Source organism: Macaca thibetana, chromosome 1 (assembly GCF_024542745.1).
Source record: "Macaca thibetana thibetana isolate TM-01 chromosome 1, ASM2454274v1, whole genome shotgun sequence".
Classification (NCBI taxonomy): Eukaryota; Metazoa; Chordata; class Mammalia; order Primates; family Cercopithecidae; genus Macaca; species Macaca thibetana.
Genome location: NC_065578.1, coordinates 141232258 through 141257627, shown reverse-complemented (window position 1 = coordinate 141257627; position 25370 = coordinate 141232258). Strand labels below are relative to the sequence as shown.

At 41.5% G+C, this 25370-nt stretch overlaps 2 protein-coding genes across 4 annotated transcripts in view; one reads left to right on the top strand and one right to left on the bottom strand.

The window, feature by feature from the left end:
* The window catches only part of DUSP10 (dual specificity phosphatase 10), a 41448-nt gene extending 39853 nt beyond the window's left edge, over window positions 1-1595 (bottom strand). Inside the window, exon 1 of one of the 3 annotated variants that reach the window (XM_050761169.1) lies at window positions 819-1595. The gene's annotated coding sequence lies outside the window, so the exon portion shown is untranslated. The other 2 variants (XM_050761172.1, XM_050761179.1) reach the window with 2 other exon arrangements.
* MIA3 (MIA SH3 domain ER export factor 3) overlaps window positions 1-25370 on the top strand; it is a 935339-nt gene that overhangs the window by 14512 nt on the left and 895457 nt on the right. The window lies entirely within an intron of this gene.

Sequence of the window (25370 nt, the reverse complement as noted above, 5' to 3'; positions counted from 1 at the left end):
CACCTTTGGATGGGAGCGAAGAAGCCAACCCCCTTCCCTTGCGTAGTATTTTTTTCTGAAGAGCGAGTACTATTCCAGAAGCTATAACTGTTTCCCGGTTGGACCAAGCGCTGAAAAAGTCTTCGCTATGGTGTTACCTGGTAGGACACGTCCAGGATCAACAGACCATTTATTTTGAGAGGGACGCATAAGCGTGTTCACAGAGACACACGCTGGGACCCACACCTCCACACAGAGTGCGCGGCTCACACACGCACGCACGGAGTGTATAGAGAGATCTGCATCCCTGCAGCAGAGGGTCGGGCGTATATACTGCCCGTGAAACCATTCAGTCTGGCCCAGAAAATCTCCCGGAGAAATACTGAGCTATCCCCTCTCCCTTCCACCACTAGGCAAGAGCTGGAGAGAAAATTAAGTGGTTAGAGAATGCTTCTTCCCCACTCCTGGAGCACTTAACATCCCCCCGTCCCTCCGCCACCCCCCTTCACTCCTCGGCACACAGCGCACTAATGAACCCCGGGCATTTAAAACTGCCGCAAAGCATCCCAACAAACCTCATTTTTTCTTCGCCCCAAATCCAAGTAGACTGCAGAGAGAGTAAATGCACAGGGTAGCAGGAGCCAACAGCCGGAACCTTATAACCCTACCTGCTGTAGCTCCTCCGTCAGCATCGCATCTCTCTTTTTCTGTCTGTCTCTGTTTCTCACACACATACACACACACACACAAACACACACACTCACACTCACGCAAGCACCGCCTTACAATCCTCCACCTCCAGTCCCGGGCTCTCAGTAGTCGCGGTGACTTCCACTTACTTCATAAATAAGTGTAGTCCTCCACCATCTGGCGCTCCGCTTCAGCTATGGACTCTCACATTCAACCCCCATTCACTTGGCTTCATTGATCTCCAGCAGCAACATAGTTACTTTCTCTTTTGCTACACTGTAAATGTAAGGTTCTGAGGGGGCGGACTCGTCACCGACCGACGGCGCGTTGGACCAATAAGAATCCGGACAAAGCCGACCGCTACCTCACAAAGCCCCGCGACCAATGGGCAGCCTAGGGGGCGGGGAAGAAGGCGTGGCCTCATCTCTTTAAGGAGGGTTTATCCGACGCTGCTCTGGGTCCTCGGTGTTATAACACGGGCGGTGATGTCATTGGCAACCAATCAAAAACTTAAAAAGAGCCAGCCGGGGCCGCGCTGAGCAGCTGCTCTCTATTTACTTGTAAACCGAACCGGCAGGATGCAGTTAACCCTTTACCAGGCTGAAGCTTCAGCGGACTGGACGCGCCGCTCCGCTAAAACTGGCTCTTCCCACTGGACGGGATCCTCCAACACTCCCTCACCCGGGGGCAAACCACGCTGTTTTTCCTCCTTAATATGGACGGATGATCAAAAGTGTCGGAGTAACTTTCTAAAGGAAAGAGACTGCGATCACCGTCCCTAGTGGGAAAGCCAGGTTCTCTCCGCGTCGCTCGAGGTGACTTGACAAACCCTAAGCCAAAACTCGCGGACCTCGCCGGGTCTTCTGCGCTAGGACCAACGTGAGCGCGCAGGCAGGGGCGACGCTTCCGCTCCGAGCCGAGGTCCGGGGCCACGCGCTTGGGGCCAGAGCTTGGCAGCTGACAGTACCGGACAGGGAGGCCCTTCAGCCTCGACGCGGCGTGCGTCCTCCGGACAGCCCTGCTCCGCCCGGGAAGCGTCCGCCTCCCGCCGGCCCGCAGATGTCGCTGCCCCTCCGGCTGTCCCGGCCTGACCGCCGCGCGCCGCCCTCCTGCTCACCTACTTCCGCGCCCTGGTCACGCCCCTGTCGTCCCCAGACTAACTCTCCCGGGGCTCGACCCGGAGCACTAAGGCGGCGCCACTGAGGGCTGCTAGGAGGAAGAGGCCTGAGTCGACGCCAGAGGCAAGGGACGCGCCCTGAGCAGCGGTGCAGAGGCCAATCCCCTGGCCGGGCGTCCTGGGGCCCGCTACGCGCCCGCCGCCCCTCCGGGGTTTGGTCCCCCCCGCCACCTCCCCCTTTCCCACCTGGCGCGCTGGGTCCCCGCGCCGTGCCAGCCGCGCGCAGCCCACCCGCCCCACATGCCTCGGCCGACCCTCCCCCCCCAGTCCCTCACGGCCCCTGCCGAGGCCAGGACTGCCAGCCCGGCGCTTCTGGAACAGCCGCAGCTGGGCGGAAAAGAGCCAGAGCCGAGTGCAAATAGCTAGATTGAATGGGGCCGGAGGAGCGTGGAGGAGGCGACGCCGCCTCTCCTGGCTCCCCTAACTTTGGCTGGCACCAGGTAGCTGGCCATAGCGCGCATCCCGGGAGACGACTGGGGGGCGGGGCAAGCCGCCCCGCGCCTAGTCAGGAGAATGTTCGTGTTAGGGAAACTGCAGGAAAGTTGCCTTGGGATACAAAAAGAAGTGGAGATGAACAACCCCAGATGAACTGTGGAGAGTCTACGTCCAAGAACCCTAAAGAAGTAGAGCTTTTTCTTTTCTTATCTGTGAGAGGAGAGATAAAAAGTGAAATAATTATAATGGAATAATACATTATGAGCACTAGGGAATGTTGGGCTATCATTTTTCTCCCTTACCTGATTGAATGGGGTTTGGAGGTCTACTTCAGACTCCAGGCCTAATAGTATACCAAGTACCAGGGGCATATTCATGTAATTGTTTTCAGGGCAGATCTGAAATCACCAGGTGTCAGACCCTAGCTGGCAGGTCAGCTATGCTCAATGAGCTGTGAAGAGAAATATCTTTGGGCGCTTCCACTTACATGCAGGCACATACCCCCCCTAGTCCAGCTTTTCACACCAGTGTTACAACTGGCATCATGTACATCTGATAGTCTTATATAGGAGAGGATTTTCTGTAACATCTGTCGATGGAAAGAGTCAAACTCTGTAAAATATTTGAAGAGATTTATTCTGAGCCAAATATGAGTGACTACGGCCTGTGACACAGCCCTCAGGAGGTCCTCAGAACGTGCCTAAGGTGGTTGGCGTCCAGCTTGGTTTTATACATTTTAGGGAAGTATGAGACATCAATCAAATACATTTAAGAAATACATTGGTTTGGTCCAGAAAGGCTGGATAACTCTAAGGAGGGGGTGGGCTTTCTGGCTATACGTAAATTTAAACATTTTCTGGTTGACAGTTGGTTGAGTTTGTCTAAAGACTTGATATTAAAGAAAGGAATGACTGGGTTAAGATAAGAGCTTGTGGGGACCAAAGTTTTATTATGCGGATGAAGTCTCCAGGCAGCAGGTTCAGAGAGAATAGGTTGTAAAATGTTTCTTTCAGACTTAAAGTCCATGTTGATATATAATGGGGCGCATCCCACCCTCACTTCCCCTCATGGCCTGGACCAGTCTTTCAGAATAAATTTTCCAAGAGTCCTGGTTCAGAAATTAGTCCATTCAGATGGTTGCCTGGGAAGGGGGGTGAGGAGCTTAGAATTTTATTTTTGGTTTACACCTCTCTTCATCCACACACCAACACACACATCCATTCACCCTCCTGATAACAGCAGAATGCTTAGGGCACACCATTTGGTTCTTAAATGTTTGAAGATCAACAGGTTATGGTCAGGAAACTTGGGTGCTGGGTAATTTCTATACAAATCAGAAAAGAACTTCCCAGAGGTTCTACCCTTGATATATCTGGAGCTGAAAGGCTGCAAGCTTACCTTTCCCTAATCGTAGACAATTATTGGAAAATTTTTCATTAACTCAGAGTTTGAGAGTTCTACGTTCTGATTCTGACTCTATCTGTTATATCTGTTCATCCAGTCTCTGTCTTCATTTATCCATAAAATGGTAATACCCCAACTTAGAAGAAAAAGGGAACTCATTCAAGTGCTTAGGGGGAAAAAAGATCCCTTGCTGATAAAAGGTATTCAGTGGAAAAAAAATTAATTTACTTGCTTTAGGAAATACGGTGCCTATCTTTAAAGGTATGTGTAATCTATAAATGATGAAGTAATTGCTACTGCCTTGATATCTAAGCCCAAAGTATAGATTTATATAATTGCAGAAGAGCTCTTAACAGCTTTTCCCACAAGGCCCTAAAAAGAAAAGTAATTTCAAAAAGAAAGGTAACTCTTGTAATGAGATGATTGTTTTATTACAGTTTCAAACTAGTAGATTATTATAATTTAGTTGACTAAGAATCTAAGCCATCCAGGCTGAAACATTGGGAAAGATGGCAAAATTCCTTATCATGTATCACACCTGAAACATGAATAATTACTGAAACATGGAATAATTAACAGATTGTGAATATAAGCAAAGCTGTAGTTATTTTTTAAGTTAGGCATCTCTAAGCTTATATTCAAGTCATAAGACTGGTGAACAAAATCAGATTATAGATGGAATTTTTTTCCATTCACTACTCTTCAAAACATCTTTTGGACAAGAAGAGGTGATTTTGTTCCTGTTTTTGAGTCATAAATGTGAAAATACTACACCGAAATATACTGCCCTGAGACTTAAATTCATAATGCTAGTCAGCCAATGGCTACAAACCTGATCTGTATGTCAATAACCAGCAGCAGAGCCTTAATGTTAGTTTCAGTCCCAAAGAAACAGTGAAGCATCTTCGTTCAATTTGGATGTTGTAACGTGATTGTATTGAGTCATATCTTTGTTCCCACAAACATCATAAGAAAAATATTGACTGTTTCAGTGCAAAGTGCTGTGTATTAAAGACAAAAACTGAAGATAACTTAGGCCAACATGTAAGATATAATATGGATAGTATTAAGCAAATGTATTAATTAAATTACTTCTTTTTTGTGCACTCAAATGGTTAAGTGTGTGGGGTAATGACAGAAGGTGTGGCCTTCAAAATAATCCTCAAGGTCAAGGTAGATTTCTGGAGGTACTAGAATTAAGGCAAAGAATGGCTTGGAGAAAACTTAAAAAATAATCCAGGCTAAAGATGATATCATACTAGAAGGAGTAGGGAATAAGCTGAAGAATAGGAAAGTGGCATGGTAAGTGTTTGAGGTCATTGAGGCCAGTCTGGCAAAACATCCAACAATACTCTCCAGTCCTAGGGAAGGGCTGATTAAAAGGAGTCCCTGAAGGAAGGAGCTTCTGTGGTTTGAATGTGTTCCCCGAAAATTATATGTTGAAACCTAATTGCCAGTGTGACAGTATTAAGAGGTGAGGCCTTTAGGAGGTGGTTAAGTCGTGAGGGCAGAGGCCTCATGGAAGGGATTAGGGCCATTACACAAGGGCTTCAGGGAGTGAGTGAGTTTTCTTCCATTCCCCTGTAGGGACACAACTTTCATCCTCTCTGGAGGACACAGCAACAAGGTGCTATCTTGAAAGCAGAGACTGGACCCTCACCAGGCAGTGAACCTGCAGGTGGCACCTTGATCTTGGACTTCCTAGCCTCCAGAACTCATGTGAGCAATAAATTTCTGTTCCTTACAACTTCCCCAGTCTCAGCTATTTTGTTATAGCAGCACAACTGGACTAAGACAGTGGCTACTGCAATGATGGAAACAGAGGCAGGGCCATGTGCTTGTCCCACTATCCACATGTTTGGACACAAGAGGCCTGCAGTTCTTTCCTACAAAATTCATGGGCAGGTGTGTTTGTGACTCAGGAAAAGACTCTGAGGCATTTAAGGCTCTATATCTGTATTTTCCAGTGTGGTGGTCATTTGACACATGTGTTGGCCACTCGAAGTGTGCCTAGTCTGAATTGAGGTGTGCCATAAGCTTAAAATACAAGTGGGGGCAATAGAAATGGGGGCAGAGGTGAACTGGTAGAGCCTCTGTGACCACAATCTTGTTCTCCACACCTCCACACTTGACAGATGTAGATATAGGTATGGATAGATGTATGTCTTATTTGTGGGGTTCCGAAGTAAAATTTCAGTTAAAGGAAGGATCCTGGTTGGGATTTTTTTGTTGTGGTGGTTCTGGTTTTTTTGTTTGTTTGATTTTTGTTTTTGTGTTTTTGAGATGGAGTCTTGCTCTGCCACCCAGGCTGGAGTGCAGTGGCACAGTCTTGGCTCACTGCAACCCACGCCTCCCAAGATCAAGCGATTCTCCTGCTTCAGCCTCCTGAGTAGCTGGGACTACAGGCACACACTACCATGCCTGGCTAATTTTTGTACTTTTAGTAGGGATGGGGTTTCACCATGTTGGTCAGGCTAGTCTCAAACTCCTGACGCCATGATCCACCCACCTCCACCTCAGCCTCCCAAAGTGCTGGGATTATAGGCGTGAACCACCACGCCCATCCTCTGTTTTGTTTTTTAATCCTGTTCCTTTTTTTTTTTTTTTTTGTAAAGTAATTTCACTGGATGGCATGGCCAAAGCATGGGTGACCTCAGACCCCTTTTCAAGGTTCATCCTGGCCTCTACTGATCACACAGAGGTGACTGGCTGGTTAGGAGAATTAATATGCTCCCTATCTTCATTTAGGCAAGTGGATCCCTTTCAGTTTTCTCTTCCGCTTCACTGGTCCCCTATTTGTAACCCCACAAACATCTGCTGCTCTTTCTCAGAAGAGGATTCTGCCTCAGCCCAAGTGTGTGGACCATGGATGTAAACTTATTTTCTTTATAACACACATAAAACATTCACTGGCCTTGGGTCTCCAACAATGCCCTCCTCAGTGGCGGATGGCCTGTTATTATTATGTGTTGCTACATCAAAGTCTGTTAACATTTTCCTCCTCACTAAACTGAGCCATCATGTTTTATCATTACGATATGCTGTCAGCGCCAGTTTCTCAACCCCAGGAGGCTGGGTCTGACTGTGTTACTGAGGGATGAAAAGTTATAAGGTAAACATGCACGCAAAGCATTCCTAAACCCCCTCAAGACTTGTTTCAGGTCTAACACTAAGGAATTAATCTAACGTTCTCAGCATCTCCTAGTAGGTTCACACTGTACCACTTCTACATGTAAGAAGTTCCTTTAGATGACAAAGTGCATCATAATGTACTTTATCTTTATAATTGAATGTTAACTGAACTGATTTTAAAGATCTAGAATTTGGGGAAAAATAATCATAGGTAACATTTACTAAGTGTTTTGCTGTGTGCTAAGCATTGCTGTAAGTGGTTTACATGCATTAACTCAAATCTTCACAGTCACATCGATCTGTAAGTAAGTACATTTTTATTAGCTTAATTTAAAGATGAGAAAACAGAAATACAGATGGGGTAAGTAATTTGCCCAAGGTCACAAAACTAGAAAGCAGCAGAGTCAACATTTAAACCCAGACAATCTGGCACCAGAGCATCTGCTTTTAACCATTGTGTGTTGTTTCATTCACTCTTGTTGTGATTTTATAAGCTTCTATCGTGTCCCCCTCAGTCTCCAGACTGCAGTATATTTTTAATTGCCTCTTCATAAGAATTTGCTGTTTTTTTCTTTTGTTTTCTTCCAAACTTTTCTAAGTCCATTATGATGTGTATCTCCATGTGATCTCAATCTTACAACTGTAGCCTCCACATTGGGAAATGGATCCAAACCTCCACTTTATTTCCAGAACAGTCTCAAATATTGCCCTAAATCGTGTCAAAGGCATGGTTGCTACTGCAGATTGGACTGGTAAATTCAAGGAAGAGTCTATGACACCTCTATTAGCAAAACCATGTCTTATTTGCCATCCCATCCCTAGCAGGTGGCCCAGGAGCTAGCACATAGTTTGAACTCATTAAGCTTCGGTTCAGTGAGTGAGTGACTGAATGAATGAATGAACTGAGAATGTTTTTTAAACATACTGTCTTTGTCCATTCAGGCTGCTATAACAAAATATCACAAACTGAATGGCTTACAAACAACAGAAATTTATTTCTCACAGTTTGGAGGCTGAAAGTCCAAGATCAAGGTGCCAGCATGATCGGGTTCTGGTAAGGACTCTCTTGCAGGTTACAGACTATTAACTTCTGGCTGTGTCCTCGCATGGTGGAAGGTGCGAGGGGTCTCTCTAGGGCCTCTTACAAATCCCATTTGTAAGGGTTCTGCCCCCATTATCACCTTGGGCCTTAGGATTTCAACATATGAATTCGGGGGGGACACAAATATTCAGGCTGTAGCACGAACGTATCTTTGAATTATTCTTTTTTCTAGAGGCATACCCTGGTCCATCTGATGATAGCTTTCCAGCTACTGATTTGGCCTTCTGTAATAGCTGGAAACTTAGAAACCTCCAAACTCCCTAAATTCAATCCTCTTTTGAATAATTTATGCAGATATTAGCCAAGTGTCTATCTCTGGGGAGCTACACTGATTACACATCACTCGTTTTGTTTTGTTGTGACCATATTTCCCTCTTTATAGTTTAACTCCATTTTTCCCCCATAGAATTTAGAAAATATCAACATCTTTCTCGTTATAATCCTTCTCATTATACTCCATACCATACCTGATTTTTGTTAGGTCAGTGCTCTTTGCAGTTATAATTGTCTTTAATGCTTAGAAAAAATTCCTCTTCTTGTTCACTGAATTTCAGCAGGATGATGGTATCTTCCTTTTCTCGTTCAACACCTTCCTTCTTGTAATTCTCAAAAGCATGCATTTTCCATTTCCCAGTTTTATCTCCCTGACAGACGGATTGTCCAGTGTTTATTTTCTAGCATGTGACTGATGCCAATAAATAGCTTTCTTCAGAAAGGCATTTAATCAAGAACCTGAGCCTGGACATCAATGAGTTCGTGTTCCTCATGGATGTGCTCTGAAAGGAAATGACACTATTGATTCTGGGTTAGGTGGGGAGCAGCACCCCGAGAAGTCCTGTTTCTAATGCTCTGTGAACAGGCCCAGGTCCACCTGGATTTCCCACCCAGAGGAGGGTTCAGTGTTTTCCCTGGTTTACGTGGTAAATAAAGCAAACACTTTGTAATTATACTTACGACCAGCAAGGGCCACGAATGTATGAACATGGTGGATGAAGTCCTTTTTGGGTGAATGTAAGCATCTATGCTATGCTAAGTACTGAGCCCACAGTACCACTCAGACAAATTAATCCAAATCAGGTCAGGTCTAGTCAATTCAAGTTATTCAACAGGTAAGAGAAAAATCCCTATTGGAATTGGCTAAAATTTTAGTTCAGTTGGAAATGTTAGAAAAGAAGGAAGTGTTATTTTTGCCATTAACTTGCAGCTCACAAAAATTTAGAATGTAAGGAAGATAAATAGATTGGATCAGAAAGTAGCTAAACAGAGAGCTGGCACTGTGCTTCATTCATCTACCAGCACTCACCATCACAGGTACGGTGACAGAAAAACTCATTTTTCTACAGTAGTAAACTAAGATGTATAACTACAAGAATTCTTAGCCCCCTTCATGCTTCAGTTTGCAATTCCTATTCCCAGTAACTAGGAAAACTGATGTAACTCTATGAACCACCATTCTAAACCTTAAATTGGATTAATAATAGCAAACAGTCCAATGAAGTGTCTTTTCTATAATCTACAGAATAGAAATGCCAATAGATTTGGACTCCCTTTTCAACACAGTCCTAATCTTCATGTAATACATGAGTCCTCCCGAATATGGATTAGAGGAGTTAAAGACTTAGACGTTTTAACTCATCAAGATTGCCCAGCATATTAAAGGAGGACTGAAAGAAGTAAGGTAGGCAGGCAAAAAGAACAGTGGGCTGGTTGGGTTTTTTGTTTTGTTTTGTTTTGTTTTTGCTTTTGTTTTAAAATTTAGTTTGTATTTTGACTCCTGGATTGGGAAGGGTGACTCTGGGCAGAGAGAAGACAAGGAGTGGACAAGTAGAGGGAATTTTGCTATTTCCAGAAATTTACAATTTCACAAGCTATTAAATAGAACAGGATCTGGTTACAGATGGGTTGTTGAATGTTTGCTGGCAAAAAAAAAAAAAAAAATTGATATTACTAAAACTCATTCTGATTGACTTCAGCAGACACTGGGCCCCACCACCCAGGATAAGAAAGAACGAATAGGGCTGTCCCTGTTGGTGCATGTTAAGGAACGCTGCACTAGCTTAGACAGGAGCCAACTGCTTTTGTACAGTTGAGGGATGTCAAGCACACACCTGGGGCCCCTCTCTTTAAACCCAGGAGAACCTCAAAGACAAGTTCCGCAAGTCCCATGGTATGAGGAGTAGTTTGTGCCTCTCTCTGTGTGGATGCAGAACTTTTCCCTTTGTATGTTTAAGCTAGTGCAGTCTTCCTTTCTGATGGTTGATTCTGTGGCCAACTTGAATGGATCATGGCATATGTGGTCAAGTGTTATTCTGCTTGTTTCTGTGAAGGTGTTTGTTTCTGTTAGGGTGTTTTTGAATGAGATTAACATGTAAAGGGGTGGACTTTGAGTAAAGCAGATTACCCTCCATAATTTGGGTGGGCCTCATCTAGTCAGTGAAAGGCCTGAATGGAACAAACAACTGACTTCTCCTGAGCAAGGGGAATTCTGCCAGTTGGCCTTCAGACTTGAACTGCATGCAACGTTTGTTCTTTCCTGGCTCACCAGTGCATTTGCCTACTCTGCAGATTTTGAACTTGCCAGCCTCCATATTGCATGAGCCAATTCCTTAGAATAAATCTCCATATATACACATACACATCCTATTGGTTCTGTTTCTCTAGAGAATCCTAATACACCCTTCTTCCTCTTTGGCGGACAGAGCAAAGCATAGCCTAGAAGATGAGCATTGTACCAAGTGTCCTGCAATCCTTTCCTGTATTACTAAAAATGTACTGAATTGAGTTCATCTTCATCTTTGAGTAACATAATTGCCATGAGTTTAAAACTACCCTAAAAAGGTGATGAGGATACACTTAATAGATCTAAGATAGAATTATTGATGCCAAAGAAAAACAAATTTCCCCCCTACAATTTATTAAGGAAAAATAGAAAATCCCAGTTGAAATTTCTGGCTTTGGGATTCTAAAGAAATCTAGAGATTGGAATGATAAAAATAAACCTAAGATACAGTTTCTGGGCCTCTGATTTGTGTCCACTCAGCCTGAAGGAAGAAATATATGAATATTTTTACTTTCTCTCAATGCATATTTAATCTTTTTCTAAACATCCTGAATTTTGAGACTGTCAGGAGTTTTCATAGTAAGAATAGATTGCTTTCCCAATTTTATAGCCTGTATTAAGAAAACCATTTTAAATCTCAGTATCAATGTTGACATCTTGTTGAGGTTATTTATTTGTTACTTCTGCTTTCCCAAGTTAATTGACATATAGTTGAATTATAAAATCTCGGCTAAGAGCCTAAGGAGTGGATTTCTCAAGAAGGGTTCACAGTTCACAAAAGCAAATCAGAGATAAAAATGCATGCCATTTTTGCAGCTGCCTTATGTTTTTGGTTTCCCTGGCTCTTTATCAGAGATATGTAGAGTGCTTGACTGTGAATATGTGGTTCTACATGTCATTCTCCCTCTTTTCTAATAGACTGAAAACTCCCTGCCTGTTAGCCAGACCAGCATTGCTTCAACTCTAAAGGCACACAGATCCCTGGGGGCTTGGTTCAGTAGATTTGGGATAGGACTGGAAATTCTACATTTCCTTGCATGCTTTCCATCAATTCTGAAGCAACTGGACCACGTACCACACTATGCTTGTCTAAATCCACACCCTCCAATATAGTAGCCACTAGCCACATGTGGCTCTTTGAGTCCTTGAATTGTGGCTTGTCTGAATTAAGATCTAATCTAAGTATAAAATGCATACCAGATTTCCAAGATTCAGTAGGAAAAAATGAACAAAATATTTCATTGATAACTTTTTATTGATCACATGCTGAAATAACATGTTAGATATATTAGGTTAAATAAAACATATTACTAAAATTTATTTCACCTGTTTCTTGTTTAAACATGTAGTTACTAGAAGATTTCAAATTACTTATGTTGTTTGCAATTGCTGGTTACATTATATTTCTTTTGGACAGTGCTCCTCTAGATCAACAGAGCTGGACTTGGAGAGACTGTGAGGGAGAGTAACTTCTCTGCTCCTTTGGTCACTTTTCACCAGATACTCGATCCATCTCTTAATCTATCTCCTCCGCTCCTTGGAGCTGCTGTGGAACTATTTATTTCTGCATTCCTCCTCTAGGCCCCTTTATGGTTGTTCCCAACACTACTTGGCCATCTAGGATGCTATCTGACAGGATATATACCTTCTAGCAAGATATAGCCAAAAATGACATGAAAGATCTCTCAAAAATTCATTAATGGGGCTCTCCTTTGTGTTCCCAAAAAACTTTGTGACACAAACGTTGCGTTTATAAAGGACCAAGTCTCCTAGGAAACAGGGCATGGGCTTTAGAATCAAGAGACCCTGGAGTTTAATTTGATCAACTGATTGATTAGATTGTTCAGTAGCCTACTCTGTACCTACCTCTTAAGTGCTAGCGATTCAGTAACGAACAAAGTGAACACTTTCTCTGCTTTAAAGAACCTACTGTTTAAAAGAGAAAGTAGACATTAAACCAGAAGGCACATTAATAAATATGTAATTAAAAAACACAACCCCAACTTACCTTTTTTCTTGTATAAAAATTCCTTACTGTTTCTGAGCCTCAGTTTATTTTTTGGTAAAATGGGAATAATAACACTGCCTACCTGAGTATTGTGAGGATTAGAAATAATGATTCTATTTGTGTACTTAGCATCATGTCTGACACAGAGAGTAGGTGCTCAATGAATGGTTTTTGGATGGCTAAAACAACGAAGCACCCTAACCGTATTTAGTTTTTTATTTACATGCTGCCTCATTCTACAAAGTGTTTTCAGTAGCTGGTTAGGTTATTGTTGCATGGCAGATTGTAGGTGAATTTTGACTCCTGATGTAACTCACACTTCTTGAGTATATTTTCTAAATCTATTCTTGGCACATATAAAACATGCAATAAGTGTTTCTTGAATCAAACTATACCTGGAATAGACTTTGGAAGTGTCACAACACAACCCTGCTCATTTTGTGGAAGAAAAAAGGCAAAGTTGGAGTGACTTACCCAGAAACATACTTTCAATAGTAGTTTCAGAAAAGAAACTATTTTCAAAAGAAACTATACCAGGAACTTACTTTCATTAAAAGTTTCTATGTTCATAAGAAACTTATGCAGGAATGTACTTTCAATAATAGTTTCAGAAAAGAAACTCTTCAAAAGAAACTATTTTCGAACTACTTTCAAAAACTATTTTTGGTAGTTTTGAAAACTATTTCAGAAATTAGTCATATCTGCTAGGCATTTGTGGAAGAAGAAGAATTTGTGGCCAAGTGGTCAGAGAATTGAGGGAAAAACTGGGAGAATGAGGACCTTAGAAATGAGCAAGTTTCAAGAAGAGTAACTGATGTTTGACTAACATTGTAGAGAATTTTAGTAGGTAGAAGATGGAAAAAGACGTGGCCATAACAACTGAGAATCTCACCAAAAACAGGTTGCAGAGAGGGAGGGAGTTGTCCCCTGAGGGACAGTGGAGGTGAGGACGTAGAGACAGACAGACAAAAACTCCTCTTTCAAGACAGTGTGTGATAAAGGAGAAGAGAGAGCTAAGGAGCTAGACGCAGTAGCCAGGGGTACCCAGGAGATTTCCTGTTTATTTTTTTTCGGAATGGAGGACTTGAGTGTATTGGAGGCTGTGTTGAGGAGTTCATGGAAATGAACTCCTTTCAATACATGGAAAGTACAAGGGGGAGATCATTGTCAGCACCATGTCCTGAATGAAGGAGAATGAATGAATAGGTCAGCAGGATCGGGGGCAATTATTGTATTTTTTATTTTTATTTTTTTGAGATGGAGTCTTGCTCTGTCACCCAGGCTGGAGTGCAGTGACTCAATCTCAGCTCACTGCAACCTTTGCCTCCCGGGTTCAAGTGATTCTCCTGCCTCAGTCTCCCAGTTGGGATTACAGGTGCATGCCACTACACCTGGCTAATTGTGTATTTTCAGTAGATATGGGTTTCACCGTGTTGGCCAGGCTGGTCTCAAACTCCTGATCTCAAGTGATCCACCTGCTTTGGCTTCTCAAAGTGCTGGGATTAGAGGCATAAGCCACCACACCCGGCCAGGGGCATTTGATAGCCTTCAAAAGTGAGGAGGCACCTTTGCTTCTGAGATGAAATGGAAATATGGATAAACATTTAGCTATATGTTGAGAGGAGAGAAGGGCAGTTGAAGAGGTGAAGAAGGAGAAAAGACCAGCTATGGAGAGTGAAGACAGCATCATATGTGGATGGTCTACCTGAATATCTAGTCCCCACTCTCCTGAACTCCTAACCTAGACCTGAGCTTCTTAAAGTCGGGGTCCCTTGGGCCAGTGCGGGACTACAGATTGTTTGTTTCTGGCTCAAATTCAAAGAAGCTTGTGTTGGAATGCAAGTAAACAACTGATTTTCTTCTTCTCTTTGAAAGAAGCACAGCATTAATTTAACTTCTGGCAGCACTCTGTTTCTTATCACAGTGTCCAGAGCAGGTACTTTTGGGAAACACTGATCCACACAATTTCCTACTGACATATCAATTTCAATACTTCAGAGATGTCTCTAACCAACCTGAACTCATCACCTTACTTCCTATACTTTCTTCTGTTTGTTTACTCTTCCTCGTGAGTTGGTGCCTTCCATCGCCAAGGCATCAAGCCAGAAATATGGAGGAGTATTCCTCTTTACCTGCCTTGACTAATCATTCACCAGCCTAGTTGATATTCTCCCCTACATAGCTCTCAAATCCACCCTCTTCTCTCTATCCTTATTACCACCAATCTAGCCTAGGCCACCTTGAAATTTTGCTTGGATATTGCCAGGCAAATCCAAGCAAGGCTTTCTGTACACTGCTGCTCCAGTGAGCTGTCAAAAGTCCAAATCTTAACACTTTATTCCACTGGTTGACCCTCCGCTGCTTCCTTATAGCCCATGTAAACACCAGGCATGGCTCAGTTAACTCTCCATAAGCCTGGCATTTCAAAATACTGGAATCTGCCCTTTCCTTGATCTCTGAGTTTTTATGCACGTTGTTTCCTTCACGTAAGATTTTTGGCCTATATTTCTGTTGCCTCTTAGTTCCTTAACACTAAGAATAGACATTTGGTTATTCCAAACACCCAGAACAGTGCCTGGAAAATAGTAGGCATCCAGTACATGTTTGTTGAATGAATAAATGAAGCCAAGGAATAACAATTGATTTCATACTGAGCAGAGCTCAGTGGTGTCATTAAATGCTTCTTGATTATGGTCAAGCTGGTTTCAGATCCCAGAGCCGATAGAGAAAGTCATAGAACCCCAACAATGGATGTGGAGTGCTGTGGAGGCTGAAAGATAGGAAAGCCACTACTGAAATGCATCTATTGGTTGTGGCTTCCTTCACTGAATCTGGTACATTCATGAAAGCGTTCCTGGATTACATCAAAATCAGCTGTGCCTGAGATCATCTTTCAAAATGAGAATCTTACCATCCATGCACTTTGTCTGCTACTCTTCATTTCTAGGTTTCCCTGGCTTCTCTCTCTTCCAACCCTAATATTACCATTCCCCTTCCCCATCACCACAGACACCATCACCATTTTGGCTTCTGTCCTTGACTTACCATTTAATTTTTGTCTTTGCATTCCTATAAGATACAACTTGCAAAATTTGGCCACAGACACCAATGTAGCAAAGATAATAAAACAGCCCCAGTTCTGACATTCTATCGTGGTCTTTAGGACTTCACCTGCTAGATTGTCACTTTATGCCAAAAGAATGGTAGGTAGGACAGAGAGGGAGTGGGGGTGGGGAAACTAGCACAACCATTTGGAGCTAAATAATAGATTATGGCTGGAAACTCCCGTCTTGATTTGGCCCAAGGGCCACAGCTATATTCGGCTGGCCCCTGATTGACATAATTATTATTGCCAGAAAGTAATTTTAGAAAGAACTTAAAAGGAGGACATGGGTGATTAAACTTCTAATAATAACATTTTTTAAAAGTCTGGGTTAATGAATCTGTAACTTAGGTAAAAGAAAAGAGGCTTCAAGTGTTCAGGGACTAGTACCTGGAACTAAGCTTTGGGAAAAAAAATATTCTGTTGGGGAGTCAAGTAGGGCAAGAATAGATCACATGCCCCTAAGAAATCTTGGGGAAATATAGAGAGACGTAGCTCATTTTATGCTGGAAGTTCTTCTAAAAATGTTGTGAGCAAAATAAAGTTTCACAAAGCAGACAATGTTTCGAATTAATTCACTGAGCATACCTTATATGCAAGGCACTGTACTAGTCCCTTTGGAATATTCCCATGGGCATGTGCAGGGCTGTTGTGAGCATGGGCTTAGGCATTCTGGCTGTCCATAGCCAGTGTCTGCTTTGATTAGGCCAATGTCCAGTCTGATTGGTTGATGCTCTACCAGTTGTTAAATATTTTGAATATAATAATTTTGAATATCACCTGGGTAAGGCAAACTTCTTGTTTTGAAATAGCTTATAGTTTAGATGATGAGATATGCTTACAAATAACTATAATGCAATGCTATGTCATAACAATTGTCTTTGCAAAGTACTTTTATACATTTTATCTCATTTGAACTCCACAGTAACTCTGTGGTGCATGTTCCTATTCTCATTTTGCAGATTAAAAAAACATGAAGTTCAAGGAGAGAGGCAGTCTTTCACATTTCATAGAGCAAGAACTTGCCCTGATTTCTCAACATTTTATTTCCCCTTTAGTGCTCACCCCACAGTGCCCATGGCTTTCCCTATTTAAAACAGCAGATTTATTAATGCAAATAATTATTTTATGAATTAATTATTGATTTCTAAAAACAGACTTTCATACCCAAATAACCCTATGAAGATTAGCCTTTTAACCCCATCATCCTGATAGGAAGTTTAACAAGCCTCATTTTGAGAAACAAAGAGTCACAGAGCTCAGCTGATATACATTTGGGAAAGCATTGAGTTGCCTTTAAGCCCTCTTCTAGGCAGTGAGGTATAAAACAAAAAAGTACAAAATAAAACAAAAAGGCAAGGGCAATAAGAGAGTTGACTGCAGAGGAAAGAACAAAGACAAAAAATAAGCAAGGAAACAAACAACAAATAAAACTTTAAAAATAAAAAGTGCTCCATTATCTGGGTTCAGATCTACACACCTGAACAAGCTGTAGCAAGTCACAGTAGCTCAGCACAGAACAATGTTGGTGCTCCTCATACTGGCTCTGAGTAAAATAGGTTAGAAGCTGCTGAAAGGAGTGCTAATGTTTCCAGAAATAAGCCCAGATTTTCTGGGAATTTACTCATGTAGAGCACCATGTTCTCTAAAGGGCCACATATACATATGGCTGCTTTTAAAACACCTCAAGTCTTTATGTACAGGGCCACATACAACATGTAGATAGGGCATAGGGAAGAAAACAAAATATCTCCCAAGAGAATGATACCTAGTGTTTATATAATAATTTGTCCAGTGCTTCTGATACAGGAGGATACCCAGATCTAGGTTTTAAGAGCTGGGATCCCTGGTTAATTTGACAGCTTTTCCTCTGTATCTAGCATGCATTTAGCCATGTTCCATCCATTCTACTCCCCCAGAAAGATTTCTTCCATGGAAGCATGTAGAAAGACTATGTCATAATGGAAAGAGAATTTACAAATTGTTTAATGCACCTTCTCCCTCTTTTTCCAGGAAACACAAATGAAACTTACAAAAGTGAACTGACTTGTTCAAGGTGACAAGAGAGGTTAGTTATGAAATCAATACTAGCAACTCTAATTTATGGTTATTGTTACGAGGCCTTTCTTATTTCATGTGATTTCCATGTTTGAAATAATCTTACTATGAAAAGACTTGTGGAACTAGGAACTCCACTAGGTATTACAGTGTCAGTCACAGAATTAGGCCACCTTATTAGTACCTGCTCACTAGAACATCCTGCCCTCTATATGAGGAGGATTTCTGAAAAGTTTGGCATAAATTCACTTTTGATTATTTAGATTCTGTTTTGCACGTATTCAGGGATCTCTCTGGTGCATCTCTGAAAAGACTCCAGAATAAACTTTTTTGTGTGTGTGAAGCAAAGAAGCTTGTTACAGGAAATATTTGCTGCCTGATTAATTCTTTTGACAGCTCTAACTGTGCTTATCTTCAGGCTGGCATACCCATATCGCATCATCATCTGATTTGGTTTGGCTGCTGATTAATTCACTTTGCTGCAAGAAGTGCACAAATTAAACCTCCATAAGGGTAGGGATATTTGCCTATTTTGTTCAACTCTGAATGTCTGATACTTAGACAAGGGCTTGGAACACAGGAGGTGCACAATAAGTATTTACTGGCTGAATAAATAAATTGATGCTTAAGAAGAGAACTCCTGACCTTGTCTCACCTCACTTGTGTCCACCTTCACAGATGCTCCTCTTGCTTGGGGCTGCTTCCTGTGAAGAGCATGGCTGCACAGCTGCAAACTACCCTTTCCCTGCTGCACTGGCACAGGTGGCCGCTGCCACCTAGGAACGCCTGAATTTTGCCATCTCCTTCTTGTGGAGTATGAACAAGCAGGCCTCCAGTACGATGCGTCAGATCCCTCCTATTATGGCTCTCCATCTTCCATCATTCTTCATGCGACTATCTTCTAAACTTCCTCAGACTATGTTTTGTCCTCATGCTAGAAGCTGCCCAACTTAGGTCTACCCACTGTTGGAGTTTCCTTGATCACTCATCTTGGAAAGTACATCCCCATCCAATACTGGGTGGAGACCACAGTGGAGACCTTACGGCCCTACTCCTGCTAGAAACCCAGCACCCTCCTTCCCACTAAGCGACAGAGCTGCTGCCACTGCTGCCACTGTTGCTGCCCACTTTATAGACAGGTGCAGCTTAGTTTCCATACCATTGTTGAGTTGTAAATGCTCTCCGTGTAAAGGGCATCCACAGTTGTGAAGTGTATCAACATCATCTGGAGACAGGATGGCATCACGGTTAATGGTATGAGCTTTGGAATCAACTGACTGGAGGTTAAGTCTGGCAACTTCTACTTCTTGTATAACCTTGGGCAAGTAATTTAATTTTTCTACAACTCAGTTTTCTTATTTGTGGAATTGGGAAAATAGCAGAACCTTTCTTGGAGGGTAAAAGTGAACATTAAATGTGAAAAGTTGCTCACAGCCTGGTACCTATTACAAATGCTCAATAAATCTTTTATATGTATGAGAAGAGAAAAACAAATGATTATTTTCAGAGGATGGCAATTCAAATAAAAGTCAAGAGAAGGCCAGATATCAGAAGAAAACAGGTTCCAAGGGAGAGATTAGGGATGGGGTTGGACTAGAGGAAATATAGGCAAAGAAAGGATAAAGAATGTTGAAACAGGCTTGTAGGGAGGGAGAATCAGGAATTGAAGACAAAGGAAGAGTAAGAGGAGGAAGGTATATTCTAAGCTTTTGAGGAAAGATAATTTTAGGGAAAGAATTTGCCAACCAGTTCTCCTCACCCCCACAGTAGCGTATGCTCCCCAAGAACTTACAGTCTTTCTTTTAATTTATAATTTTATGAGTTCTTACCACTAGACTGTAATTTCTGAACAGTAACAACTCCTCCAGTTTTACTCACTCATGTATCCCAGTGTCTAGCTTAATCTCTGGACCAGATATCTGACAGCATAGAAAGCAGCCCAGGTCTCTTCCTGTCTTTTCAGAAAACATGGGCTTCAAATTCATTTGATTTTAAAATAATGATTGAAGAGACAGAAGTCATTAGTCCCCTTCCTGCCTGCTCTTACTATGAACACAACACAAAGATAAATCAATAAAAGCTAAGTGTTTATTCTCCTTAACTTCAGTTCATTTTGAGATTTAGCCTCCTGTTCATGTATTTACTCTATAATGTGCTTTGCTCAATAAGAGAGAACAGTTATGGATGATTGGGACCCTGATCTATTTCACAAGTTTCAGCTGCTTTTTTATACTCGTAGGTGGTCTGGGTCTCATCAGGGAGCCTCTCAGGGCAGATAAATGGCAGGTGGGTGGAGACGCCCAGCTTTCTGTTCCACCCTAGCTCAGCTTCTGAGCTCTGCCCCTAGGTTCCAGCACAATTCTGACCATAGGTGAGAGAGACTGCATCCCAGTGCCCATGCCCCAGGTCCTCTGTGCTGCTTAGAATGTGGTTCCAGGTTTCATTCTCCAGCCCTTTCCCCAAAGAGGCTACAATCTTCAAACTGGACTTTGGTCACTTATCTCTGAGTCCTTGCTCTAACTCTCCCTTCTCTCTTAAGACCACACGTTGCTTTGGTCCTAACAATAGTAACAACAGTAATAATAGCTAACATGTTTTGAGCATTAGCAGTGTGCCAGACAATGTGGGAAACACTTTATTTGCATAGCCTCATTCAACCTTCACAATCACCCTGTGAAGTATCAGAACTATTTATTTCATTTTACAGATCAGGACACTAAAAGAGGTTATGTAACTTACTCAAGGCCACATAGCCTGAAAATGTCAAAGCTAGCCCTCAATCCAGATAATTGGTCTTTCTGCTTCTTTATTACGTCTGTCTAATCTGTTCCTCTTACAGAATAATTCTTTAAAAGAGGAAAATCTGAATCCATCAGTCCTCTGCTTGAAACACTTCACTGTTATTTCTCCGCTTTTAGAATAAAATCACTTTGTATTGGGAGACCCTGGAGGGTCTGGCCTCTACTTCTATCCCCAGTTTCATCTCATATCCTTTCTTCTTCCCTCATTAAATTCCAGCCCCTCTCAGTTCCTGGAGTAAATGGACTCCTTTCCAGCCTTAACATATATGAGTATGCCATTTCCCCTCCGGAAGGCTCTTATCTCAGCTCTTTGCGTATCTGGCTCCATTTTTTCCTTCAGTTCTGAGCTTAAATGCCATCTCCCTAAGAATTTTTCTAAATTGAGTCCTCTTCTTATTCTGTATCATAGCACCCTGTTTATTTTCATCATAGCAGATAACATTTTGAAATTACTTGTTTACTGGCTGATAATCTGTATTTTTTCTTTCTGTTAGAATGAGTTTTGGGTGAGGGCATGAAGGCAGGGACTTCATCTCACTTATCATTGAACACTTAGTCCTTTGCATATGTAGGTGCTCAGTACATTTTTGTTGAAAAAATGATCTCTCTGACTCAGGAGTAGATTTGCCATGAAGCTAACAAACTTAAGCTTAAGAGTCTATTACTTGCTTGAGCTTAACAGTAACTTAAGCTTAAGAGTCTATTACTTGAACCTCTGCCTCCCATGTTCAATGATTCTCCTGCCTCAGCCTCCCATGTAGCTGGGATTGCAGTTGTGCACCATCATGCCTGGCTGATTTTGTATTTTTAATAGAGATAGGGTTTCACCATGTTGGCCGGGCTGGTCTTGGACTCCTGACCTCAGGTGATCCACCTGCCTCAGCCTCCCAAAGTGCTGGGATTACAGGCGTGAGCCACCACACCCGGCCTGGTCCCATCTCTTAATGCCATCAAGATGGGGATTAAGTTTTGGCATGAATTTTGGAGGACACATTCAAACCATAGCACCACATATACTGAAATTAAACAATTAAGTGAATAGATGGTAGATGGTGAGAACCAGGTTTCTTGCTATTGGAGTAGGAGGTTACAGAAAAGCAAAAGGAAGAAGCTAGAATGAGCCATAAGATAATGGATTGGAATTAGAGACATCAGGGTGAACTGATGTTTAGCTTCATATAGATATGGATGGTTACATATGGAAATATTTATTGATATGTATATGTACATAGGTTAGCATATACACCTATTTTTCCTTGGTTTGTTAGTGGCAAGGGCCCACAAGCAATAACACTGTAGTAGCAATGAGCACACCTAGTACTTACAACTTGGTTTCTAATACCATTCTCCAATAAAAGAAAATAGAGCACTTTGGAGAAATAATTGATTCTAAATTGGGAGAGGAAACATACAAGATGAATCTGGAGCATCCTATAGTGTCAGAAAGTAATAAAGGATTTAAAAAAGTACAGGGGTATGTTAAAGGGGCACAAGATCCAACTGAAAGAACTCCCGATGGTTAAAGCAGAAATAATTTAAGCAAAAAATAAATAGAATAATATTTCATTATAACCCAACATGTAACATAAATATCCAAGAGTCCACAGTGATATACATAAGTGATTGAAGACATAGATAAGTGGGTGAGAAGAGACAAATTTCCCATGCTGAGGCATTCCCAGTAATTTATGTAGAATTTCTTTCTCAAGGAGGTGGAATATAACTCACCACTCCTTGAGTATAGTTTGTGCAGAATGACTTCCTTTGAAGGAGTACAGCATGCAAAGGGGGCAGGGGAAAGGTGCAGAGAATAACTGTTCGGTAGAGAAACCTGAGAAGCACCACTTCAACCAGGTGACCAAGGTCAACACTGATATTAATAATAAGTCACGTTGACAACATAGACCCTTGATAAGATATGATGAAAATGGTATTTTACTTCTGTGTTTTCTCCCTCCCCAAGACTCTAACTTCAGTCTAATCATGAAAAAAATCAGACAAACACTGATTGAAAGACTTTCTACAGAATACCTGACCAATATTCCTCAAAACTGGTCCTCAAAAACAGGGAAAGTCTGAGAAACTACCACAGCCAAGAGGGGACTAAGAAGACACTATAACTCAATGTAATGTATCTTTTATGAATCCTGGAGTGGAAAAAAAAGACATTGGTTTACAACTAAGAAAATCTACCTAAAGTATGAACTTTTCTTGATAGTAAAATATCAATATTGCTTTATTAATTGTAATCAATGTATCATGCTAATATGAGAATCTACAGGAAATTCTAGGTGTGGGGTATATGGGGCCTCTTTTGACTAACTTTACAATTTTTTTTTTTTTTTGGTAAATCTAAAGTTATTCTAAAAAATAAAGTTTGTTTAAAAACTTTCAATAACATTTGTTGGAGAAAAGACAATTTATCTTTCTACTCTCTTTTTAGAAAATGATATTGCAAAACCAGTTATATATGAAATGGTGGTCAAGGAATATGTGGTGAGTATATACAAGAAAAGAATACTTTAGAGGTGAGTCATGCAGTTATGTTCTGGAGGCCATAAATTAAGTTGAGCAATTAAGTTGTGTTGTTATACTGTTTTTCTGTATTTTGTAGAATTTGTGAACCATTAGCTTTGCCACATGTGTAATTTTTTGTGACTTCTCATTCTAAATGAATATCACTTTTGTATCAAATTTGGTATATGTAATTTGGTACTGTTTTCCTTACATTGGACTCCCCCAAATTGTATAAGCTTCAAGCCCCACAAAACCCCCTCCAACTCCAGAGCTGACCTCGATGTTACGTCAATGGCCATACCTTGAGCTCCAGACCAGATGCTTGGGGCCTTTATGAAACCCCTCATTTGCCAATTGCCTCCCTGTCTTCTAGAACTTCCTCATCTCTGCCCACTGACATCTCTAACTTACTACCTCTTGACCATCATTTACTCCTACTATAGTATTTCTCATACCATTTGGGTATTTTTCTTTTATACCAGACAGTATGATTCTTAAAAATCTGCAGCAATGTGAGCTCCCCAGTTTCTCTGTGGGCCCTGGTCTCACCTCCATCCAGGCACATCATGATCTCACTGCACTACCACTATTTTTGCCAGGTAACTGGCCATGCTCCTGGCTATGCTTAGGAGCAGTTTGTTCCTGTAAATACTTTGCACTTGTTCTTCCTCCTCATGATTCTACCACATTGTCAGAAACAAAGTCTACAACCCTGATGATTTTTCTCTTAATTTCTCTGGCAGTAAAATAAAAATTGTCTTTCTCTGAATTTCTTGAAACTTGATTTCCAAAAATCAAGGATTGGTATGTGGCTAGCTCTTCTCAGAATTTCCTTTAAGGGCCATTACAAAGTTAGGATGACATGGTTTTATCCCCCCACATATTCTTCCTCTTTGTACAGGATTAGTGTCTTCATAGTAGGTTTTTCATGTCATTTTTCTCATCCTCCCAAGAGATTCAAATAAGTAAATAAGTAAGTGACATCAACTCTTCTTCTAATAGAATATGATTTCAGCCACTTTTTGACCATCTAGATGATGTCCGCATCACCACAGTTTCCTTCTGCAGCTTTAGACGATTTAATATTATCCATTATCCATAGCTTTCATCGGGATAGGTGGTATGTAGTATATTACCATAAAAATGTTACCTTACTGTTTATTTTTACTCATATGATATCCTCCACACTTCAAAACTCACATTTTGAGGTTTGCATAGGCTTTATTTTTTTTAACCCATAGTATTTCTCCCCAGTCTTGGTAGGAGTGTGTGTCTGTGTTTGTGTGGGTGTCTGTGTGTGTGTGTGTGTATATATATATATATATATACACATATAGCACTTTTAGCAGCCTTGTTGAAAAAGAAATGTCCACTTCCATTTTCTGCACTTCTCAAGAGGATAAAAAATAAAATTGCACTGGGAGGATAGTGGAAACATTATTTAAGGTGTAAACTAGGATATTGTTCTAGTTTTGGTTGTTTTATTTCAGATGGAAGCATTTGTTGCAGACTCTGACCTTAGAACAGTTGTCAAACAGATGTTTTCATTTGAGGAAGGTAGGATGGATATCCAATTACCAAACATCCTGTTAAAATTCATGTGTGTGTGTGTGTGTGTGTGTACATGTGTGTGAATTAATTGCTACCTGTGTGATTCTCAAGATATTGCTGGTCCCAAAAGATAACAAAAAATTAGATGATTAATTAAACCTAACTGTAGAAAAATTATTAGCTATAACTGAAAACAATAAGTCAAACCATTCATTTTAGTCAGTTATTTACTCCAGAATTGTTGCAAGAATGCGTGAGATACTGTCTGTGAGGTGCTCTGCACAGTGTCTGGCACAGTCTACAGTCCAGGAGTTGTGGCCTCCTCATGCACTGTACTGTAGTCTTTCTGCTCCCTCTAGCCCCATTGGTCCCTCCATGCATCAAATGGGCCTTTGCACATTCCTTGCTCTCTTTGAAGCCCTCTTCTCCCCACCTTGTGTCAGGTTCCCTTTTAGATGCTATCATAGATTTATAACCTTTCCTTCACATCACTAATCTCAAAGTGATTACCTGATTAATATGTTTCCCCTACCAGGTGATAAACTTCACGAAAGCAGGGACAGTGGCTGTTTTTGTCACTGTTGTTTTTCTCCTGCAGAGTGCTTAGCATGTACTAAAGTGTCAACAGTATTTGTTGAATGAATAGATGTTTATTACCACTAACAAATGATTATATGTTGGATTTCACTGATTTTATGCTTATTTTGGGCCAGGTCTTCTCCCCTTGTCTCTGCATTTCCTTCACCTCCTGCCTCTCCTACTCCCGTTTCACCACTCACAGCCCTCCTCTTCCCCTTATATTTCTTCCTTCTCTTCTTTTTCCATCATCATCATCATCACCATCATCATCACC